The following is a 10131-nucleotide window of genomic DNA, read 5'->3' as shown; positions in this document are numbered from 1 at the left end:
CCTTTGAAGAGACGGAACGGTCGCAGAGCGTGGGGCCTCAGGGTCGGACGCGCCGATTGGTTGAGCTGATCCCCTGGACTTGGGTCTTAGGTAGAAATTATGCTGACAGGTGAGAAGAGCGCGCCACCTGGTAAGGCTTGGGTTCTCGAATAAACTGACAAAAAAGAGGCTGTTGGAGAACGGCTTCGTGATTGCCGATCAGCTGCGTGGGTGTCGATGCGACAGCAAGAGGCTGAATCCGGTTAAAAGGACGTACGGGGACGACAAAAATGATCGAGTGATCAGAACAGATAGCAAGTTGCATAAGGAAGCTGTTTTCGAGTTTTTACAGCGTCGAGATGCGTTTTAACGTCAATTAATATTTGGGTAATGATAAAAAATTAGAGCATGTGGATAAGAAGCTTTATCTTTAAATTGGCCCGAACTATCAATAAGAGATTGAAGAAAAATACTAACGGTTTAATTGTTCAAGCATAAAGATCGCAAGCTATCGCTATAATAATCGATCATTCTAGCGATTCTATCTCTTGAAGGATAAAGAACAATTACAAATAAATTGATAAATTTATTATAGTCTGAAAAATAAATGTTTTGAAGACGCTTAGATGATAGACGATGATAATCAGGTTGATAATCAATATCAGAATAAATTGTTATATATATATACCTATATAAAAATTATAGTTTAAAACCGAAAGGGCGTGGATAAAGGAAATAACAGATAAATTCTGAAAATATTATAGAGATAAGATAATATAATAGTATAGATAAAGTATAGGCTGCGAAATATATACGATATATATTTCACACTTTTCATGATATATAATAAAATATATCAATGTTTGTAATCCGTGAAAAATAATTATGATAAATCAAAAATATTAAAATGTTGCAAAAAATTAGATTTAACGCGCTATTTCTAATTATATTAAATTATTAAGTATAATTATAATTACATGCAATAAGATATATATTAGATACTAACAAAAAATTGTGTTATTTCTCTCTACTCGTCTCTATAAAAATATACGTGACTTATAATTAGAAATTTATATACGTCTAAAGTATGATAAAAACGATGTTGTTTACTTGGATATTTATCATGCCAATGAGAAATCGTTGGTCGATTTGAACAAGTCTGTCTTATCAATTAACAAAATATATTGAAGATTTTTTAGTTATTCGAAAAAATACATACATAAAATATATATTTTATATATTTATATATTTTTTTCTGAACCAAGGCATATATAAAATATAAGAATATATGAATATAATATTAAATTTATATTTTATTATATATGCAATAGGAATAAAACGCTTCAAAGGAATCACTGTTGTTTTTTTATGATAAAATTGTCTGATTTTTTTTCACATTAAATGTCATGGGCGCAGTTAATATTTAAGCATACGATACGTAACATAAAGCTTAAAATAGGTTAGATAAGATAATAATTTAGCAGCTATCACAAATAAAACTGCTACGTTTAACGATATAATTTCTATCCAATATAATGTTAAAAACACTCATCAATATCTCACACAATATAAAACATAAAAAACCATTTCTTTCTTTCGCATATTTTAATATTTAAGAAAAAGAAAATAATAAAAACTAAAATATAATAAGATAGAGCTAATATATATAAAAATATAATAAGATTGAAGATACAATTTTTTTCTATATATATATTTTTTATAAAGTTTTTACTAATACAATCTTAATTATCAAATTTGATGTGATAAATATTGATTATTAAATATTATTATATATATTAATTATTAAGTATTGTTAATAATAAATTAAATTGCTATTCTTATGATATATGATGTTATAAAATTATTTTTTTATTTTTTTATAAAATTAATTTAAATGAAAATTATATCTGAAAAAGCAACTTTCGTAAAGTAAGATGGAAATGCTTATTGTGTATAAGATACAAATTAATAATTAATTATAATAATTAATTTATAATTATATTTTAATTATATTTTTAATTATATTTTTAATTATATTTTAGTTATGTAATACATGCTATTCTATATAAAAGGTATTGGTAATTTTCAGAGATATGCGAATAGTTCATTTAAAGTTAATTATAATTATTGCAGAAACGAACTTATTTACTTGTGAAACTGCTTTAGCATGCCATCTAGTGTTTAATCCTGCAAAATGTGTTGTATATGTTAGTTTGATAAATTACGCAAGTTTAACAAATTAAAGTAGTTTAAAAAATTAGATTATAGCTTCAGAACACCAAGATCTTTTAATTCTCAATACAATGTACAACAAATTTAAAAAAAGACAGATGTTAAACAAGAAATACATTACATTTATCTGGATAAAATTTAAAAATAATGATATAATATAAGAATAAAAGAAATAACGATTTATTAATTTCTGATATATTTTATATTTATATAAAAAAAGACCACTTTTAAATGCCACTTTTGTTTTACATCACATAGATAATTCGCTTTTATTTATCTATGGATAACAATTTGAGAATTCAAAGAATTTTATTGAATAATAGTGGACAGCTAAGACATGTTAATTAGTTAAACGTGATGTTCTTTATATTTGCGGATACTCTTGTAGAGATGCCGTCATTTGTTATTAACAGATGATCGCGTGATCTTTACATCATTAAGATCTACTAAAACAAAATGCACACAAAATATGCGATCATCAGCAATACTTTTTCATTGAAAAATGAAAGTGCATATAGTCTTTGATATATATGCATTTATCTGTCGATAGGATGGAGATCTGTAGTCACTGTAAAATACAAAGTGAATGCTGTCCTCTGTGGAACATCGGCAGAATTTGAAACCATTATTGAGAATACTCTTACAAACGTAATTTTCTGTCTATCTCTTGATAAAACAGAAAAGTAAGATATATATAACTTAATCTTATCTTATTTTTTATTTGCATTAAGATATTTCGCACAAAGATGTTTTATTTATTGCTAATGAAGAAGATGAAGAATTAATAGCTGCACAAGGAGATAAGAGTAACAGAAATATTGCAAAATTTTTTTATCTGACAAAGTGTCTTCTTTGAAGTTTTAATTGTAGTTTAGGTTTAGTTCCTGTTCGTCTTGTATCACATCACCGACCAAAAAAAAAAATGTTTTATCTGGTTTGAACACGTTATCATGGTCTTTTATCTGATAACAGATTTTATATTTATACGTATCACTTAGCCGATGTCGTTAGGAGTAACCGCGGAGATTCATATTCGTATGATTCAAATATTTTCTAAAATTTGTTAGAAAGCAACGGGTTTTAATTAAGCAAACTAATGCAACGCCATGTTATTTAAAATATGCAAATACAACTACATTTTTATTCATTTTATCATATTTTTAGCGAAAAAAATTATATAACGATTAATAATTGTAATAAAATAAGAGTTTCAGGTTCCAACAGTTATTGTTGCATATATAACTATTTATTGTTATATATATATATATATATTTTTTATTGTCTGATAAATTTTTGTTAGTTACTTTTATTTTGTTGAAAGAAGAAATTTCAGATTAAAAAATAGATGAAATAATTCCTACAATATCGCTTTTAAGAAAAAAATTTATAATGAAATAAGTAGTTTGAGATGTATAAAAATTAAAAGTTGATATATATATATTATCAATTCTCTCTATTTATATATATATATATATATATTATAAATTAAATTAAAAGTGTAAGAGTTTACAAATTTGATAGATTTTGGTTGTCTTAAGATTGCAAATCTCAGTTACTTATATTTCTATATTTTTTTGTCAAATTATATAAATATTATGAAAATATATCCAAGCATGTATGATAGTTTCAGATAGATTACGCGTAATTTTCTTTTACATAAAAGTCTATATCAGTCATTAATTTTTTTCTCCTCTCACAGGCCATCGGCCGCACATAACACAATGTGTCCCTCTGGTTTTCCTGTTCTATCGTATTGTGACAAGGTAAATATTTAATGATCCCTCGTATAAAAAGAAAAACGCCCCGTTTATGTAGAGACTAGGAAAACGGAAAGAGTCATCGTAACGGGAAACGAAGCGCGACAGTAAGAGTGTAACGCTGAAATGGCGATCGATGATTACAATTTATTTATATGCTTCCGAGAAAATCGTCCTTTTGTGTTGTCCCTCGCGGCTGCAAAATAGTCTCACGGGTTTAAGACCCCGACCTTAGTGTTCTCAATACTTATCAAAGATCACTTTGACCTTGTCTCGATATGTAGTACATATTGTACAGGCTGCATATATATGTTTCGAACGGTGTATATTTTAATCATTGCTTCTCTTCAGGGTTGGGAAGTAACGAGTTACTTGTAACGAAGTTACAGTTACAGTTACTTTTTATCGGTAACTATAACTTAACTTCGTTACTTTTCTCCATCTGTAACTGTAACTTAGTTACATTTTTTAAGTAACTAGTAACTATTTTAATAGTTACTTTATTAGTTACTTTTTTGGAAAAAGTTATATTGTATTAAATTCTGATAACAGTAGCACATGGATCTTCATATGATTTAATCGTTTACCTAAAATTTTCATTTAGTGTACATAAAATAATATAACACATAATTAAGATCGATCAATTATAATCAAGTATTTAACAAAATTCTTAAATGTAATAATTAGTCGATTTGCGACTTTGCGATTACCATTTAGTAAGTTACTAACTATTGTTACTGTTGCATATAAAGGTCATTCATACATTGATGGTACAAATCGATCAATTATTACATTCAAGAATTTTTTTAAATACTTGACTGTGATTGTGCATAAAATGTAAGCTTCTTATATATTTAAAATAATGTATAATTATTTTTAAAAAGTAACTGAAACGACTCGTTACTTTTTGAGTAACTGCAACTGTAACGAGTTATTTTTTAGAATCGGTAACTTGTAACTGTAACTAGTTACTTTTACAAAGTAACTTTCCCAATCCTGCTTCTTTCTCTCTCTCTCTTTCCTCTCTTTGTTGCATCAATCAAAGTTGTTAATTCTTTTTAGACATAAAAAATTATTTGTCGTAACTTTTTGTCTTTTTTTACATTAACTGTCTTCAAACACATTCCAAAAATTATAGCGTGCGTTTTTACGTGATTTTTTTCACATCTATATAAACGAAAACAATTTAATTACGCGGAACGCATAATGCATCAATGATATGCGTTTCAGCCAACATAAAATATGCTTTTTCTTTATTATTTTTGATAGAATCACTGCAAATGTTCTCTTCTTAAAATAAATACAAATTTCGAAATAATTAGCAATTATTGTTTACTTGCAATTTAATTTCGTTGACTATTACGGTTATCGCATAGAAGCGCGATCAAAGAGTATGCAGTTGTACAAACAACCTGCAAATGGAACATGCATATTTGTAATGCTATCGTGAACATATATATATATATATATCTTTTTATATCGATATATATCGGCATAGTTACAGCTTGCAATATAACCGCGCTTGTTGAAATTTTAATGTACTTTTGTAATTGTTGCCTCTTTGTTTCTTTTTTTACGAAAAAATGATCATTGTTTATCAATTATTTTGAATTAAAACCGTGCTAAAGGTATACTAAAATTATAAATTATAAACTGTTTGCTGTTTCTTTAATATTATCACGTCTAAGCTATTAATTTTTTTATAATTATGCTGCCGTAAATATTTTTCATCACGATATTTTCCTTGTAAAACGATAAAAATGCGACATATCGATAATGGAATGATAAAGTACAAAGTATAAATTATTAAATACGTCGTTATAAATACGCGAATGAAAAACTTGTTAATCAATGTAAAATCTGAATACTAATTTAATTTCTTTGGATTTATATCTTGCGTCGCTTCGTCCGCGATCATAAACATGTCAGAAAAAAAATGCAATTTAATCCGGAAAGAAATTAACGCACGTACAAAAAAAAAAAAAAATAAATGGCAAAAGTTCGCGTTCTCGGTATTCTCTGTTCGATTGTGTAAATATAATTATGCAAGTACAGGATATTTTAGGTTAAAAAACTTTCCTCCCGTGCTTCTGTCCTCGCGTGTCCGTGTTTTCCATCGTAAATTTTGCTTCGTGCAAACGCCTCACTTACATTTCTACATACATCACTCGCACGTTGTAATTTATACGGGCCTTTTTTTATATTCAGTCTTACGCTTACGCCTTGCATTTCAGAGCATGCATGCCGACTGGATCCGACACTGTAGACCGATATACGGCAAGGATTTCAGTCAATGATAGAAATCGCTTACGTGCCGCGGCTGCAATATCTCATGTTGCACACGCCTAAATTGCAAAACCATAGGTGACGGAGAAGAGATAAGAGCAGACACACTGCTCTCCGGCTGCATACATTGCTAAGCGCACTGTGTAGATTGCCGATTGTACACGAGATGGAATAAATCGGGGAGAAACCGGTCTCGGTTTGTAAACTGTAACAAGTAATAATACACGACGCGTACGCGGAAATATATCTATTTTGTTAAAGGATTCGCCTTTCTTGACAATTCGCAATCGTCCGTGATTTATTGCGCGAGACAATCTCAAATCTTATAGATGTGTGTTATTATGATTTTTTGGAATTATTAAAAATCTTGCTAACGATCGATTGTATATTTATATGAATATTTTTGCAATACGTCATTTAAAATATATACAGAAAATAGAGAAGGGAGAAATCATCGATTTATAATTTCTTATTAAATGTAGATTCAATTCTCTATGGAAACTTGGGAAAAATTAGTTTTCCTGATATGAGTTTTGCATTATATAGGTTTATATAAGATAACTTTTTAAAATTATTTTTAGAGATATATTTATTTTGGGATGAATTTAATTAATATTTTAATTAGTATCTTTTATTAATTATAAGTCCGATTAGAGCTGGCCATTATTGACACGAATAATTATCAGCAAAAAAAAAACATTCAATGGTATAAAATTGATTAATTTTTATGTTAGAGTTGAGAGTATGAGAGAAAAATATTATATTATATTATAAAATATTTCTTATCTGAAAAATATTATGTAAAGTATAGATGAGCACAAACAACAAAAGTGTATGTACTGTCACATCTCTTTCATTTTATTGTATTTTCATCTTATATTAATATTAGATGAGAGATTGACAGATGGACAAATGATAGTTCTCGCACAAAAATAAGGTGATCTTGTGTAAATAAATTCTTTCTGTAAGATGTAATGTTCAAGGTGTGAACTTTTATCTTAAATGTGATAATTTAAAATTTTGTCAATCTTATCTTCTTATCGCTCATTTCTGTGCTACGATATACCATAGTTTGACAGAACAGAATACGATACTAATACACTAATAATTTTCTCTTGATTGAATATTTTTCTATTTAATTATAATGTATTCAGATATTGAGAAAGAAATTTGATAACGCTTGAATGTGCGAAATAATTATGCGTTGCGTAAATGAGAATCATCAATTATAAAAATGTACAATACTTTAGAGAATGAAAGAAATAACTATTATTAACATTGATAAGATGAACATGATTTTTGAAATAAAAATTATTTATAAAAAAATTTATTATCAAACCTTTAGTAAGAGAATTTATTAAGCTTATTACTGAAAGAATCTTTGATTAATCGATTTTTTTAAAAAATACCACACAAAGCTTAATAATTTTTAATATTTTATAGACGTGTCTTAATGTGTATATTTAAATAGCTTATTTATAAAAAAATAAGATAAAATTAAGATTAAATCCAACTAACAGTTATTAGGATAATACGAGCCGTTAAACACAGATGTACTTATAAAGTACTTTGCAATATATTTTATACATACATGTACATAGTATTCTTCTCAGATTCAGTGGATCTTAGTAAAGATCGGAACTAGTACTGCAGAAACTTAACTGCGGAGAACTCGAACGCGAAATATACTGCGGAGTATTTTGTAACACCTGTGCCTAACGGATCGAATTAACCTAATGACCGTTACTTGGGGATATGTATCCCGATTTACATTATTTACCGCTCGCAATTATGACATTTGTATTGCTCATTGTCGCAGATACAAAAGAGCGTCGCGAGAGAAATTCGCGGCAAGAGATTCGCGGCGTCTGCAACGTGACAATGTCATTGTCAGCTGACGATTCGCTGCGGTCGTCGAAACTCGTCATGTCCGGGAAGTTGGTCCATTAACGCATAACATTCTCGTGCTAACGCCGTTTGTATGGAGTGTGGGCGTCTCGTAATACCTTCGCGCGGTGCCGGCACTTTATCGGTTCATTTGAAACAGCGGCTCGTTTCATGGGAGATGAAAAGAGTGGGACGGAGATGCACATTCGTAAAAAAACGCGGAAACCTGTCAATATATTTTTTCTGCTTTTTTGACATATATTTGACAGATCTTTTTTATTATTATTATTATTAAACTATATATAAATTAGCACATATTTTAATTTTACTTGTCGACAGACAAGATGTAAATTATATTCATTGAAGATAATCATGGGTGATTTTTAATGATATTTTCTACTATTAAAATACGCACTTATTTTGTACGGTATTGTCTTCGTAATGTTTATATTTAAATCTGCGTGAAACGAAAAGGATGCACGCATGCTTCGCAGTTGAGAAATTGTAGAAATGTTCACGATTTACGCATATCGCGGACGAGGCCATGTACGATGTTGTAATTGTGATATATACCGTAGATGCAAAGTTAAATACGACTAAGAAAAATAGTATGATAATTTTAGTAATGTTTGTATCAAGGCGCATACTTTTATGCACTATTAAATTTGATTACAAGACACACGGAGGAATAATTAATATTATCAATTACTATAGGATTAATTATACTTTTTCTCTTAGATCGCTCATTTTCAATTCTCTCCCACATTTAAATTAATTCTATTTTTGCACATTACACTATATATTTCTTATTATGCAATTTACAAAAAATGTATTACAGTCACTTAATATTCAATGTATTAACTTAGAAAAAATATATTGTAGTTCTGTAATATTCAATGCAAAATGATTTATAGTGATTAAATTTTAAATATTAAATTTTTAAAATTAAAATCAAAGTACATTTTAAGTTACTTGAATAATTCTCATCTATTTTTAATTTAAAAACAGATAAAAATCTTTCAAAATTATTAGTCATGTGTTTTAATTTATTAAACATTTTTTCTTCTAATATTATATATATATATATATATATATATATTATTTTTTAAAATAATTTTAATACTAAATAATTTTTTGTAGACATAATCTCTTCTTTTCTTGTCTCTTTTTGTTTGAAAACTGTTCCTCAACTTTCTCACAAAAGTAGTCACTATATAGACATTATAGGTAACAGTGGATGTCTTTCCGTAGATATTCCATAATTCATTAGAAGATACTATATTATCATATCTTATCATGCTTATAGTTAGTAACAATTGTAATTTTAAATTAATCGTCGTTGTTTTTATAATTAAATCCTCAACATAACATATTTTTCGCAAATTAGAGAACTCGTTCTCCAAGATTTTTGTAACATAACTGAAGAAATGTCTTCGAAAAAAAAAAAAAAACGAAGATATACTTGTGACCTTTTCGTCATTAAGCTGTCGCGTGTGAGAGTACATTTGATATAATCGGTCATTTTGAAAGATCGAAAAGTCCGACAGAGCATCTCGAACAACTATCGTAAAAAGTTGATTCACTTGGGATACAAAGTGCCGCGCTACTTTCTCGTTAGCAGGTGTTCGGAAATCCCCAAGGTGCAAACGAATCGTGTATGAAATGTTGGTCGAGCGATGCATTAACCAGGACAATATATAATGGAGATCGAGATGAGAGAGAGCCGCGAAATTCCTTCTCTCTTTCTCTTTTTCTCAACACCTGAAAAACACGTATAATGAGATTACCGGATTAATATCGTCTGCATTTCTTTCGTCGCGGATCTGCATATATATCCCTAACAAAATTGTACGATGTACGACAAACGACCTTGAATGCGTAGACTGATTGTAACGGAGAGATATAATGGAGATCTCTGGAATCATCTGGCATCCCGCACTTGTTTCCGCTTTATTAACAAACAGCGCGAGGAACTTATAATTCTCCGAGA

At 28.6% G+C, this 10131-nt stretch overlaps 2 protein-coding genes across 2 annotated transcripts in view; one reads left to right on the top strand and one right to left on the bottom strand.

The window, feature by feature from the left end:
* LOC114933576 (glyceraldehyde-3-phosphate dehydrogenase-like) overlaps positions 1–5950 on the bottom strand; it is a 41354-nt gene extending 35404 nt beyond the window's left edge. The window contains exon 1 of the mRNA XM_085484267.1: positions 5941–5950. The gene's annotated coding sequence lies outside the window, so the exon portion shown is untranslated. The remainder of the gene's footprint in view (positions 1–5940) is intronic.
* The window catches only part of wdp (Leucine rich repeat protein windpipe), a 66532-nt gene that overhangs the window by 20231 nt on the left and 36170 nt on the right, over positions 1–10131 (top strand). The window lies entirely within an intron of this gene.

Source organism: Nylanderia fulva, unplaced genomic scaffold (assembly GCF_048542155.1).
Source record: "Nylanderia fulva isolate GAGA-0341 unplaced genomic scaffold, ASM4854215v1 Scaffold3, whole genome shotgun sequence".
Lineage (NCBI taxonomy): Eukaryota > Metazoa > Arthropoda > Insecta > Hymenoptera > Formicidae > Nylanderia > Nylanderia fulva.
Note: the sequence above shows the minus strand (reverse complement) of the source record. Positions and strands in the feature narration are given on the sequence as shown.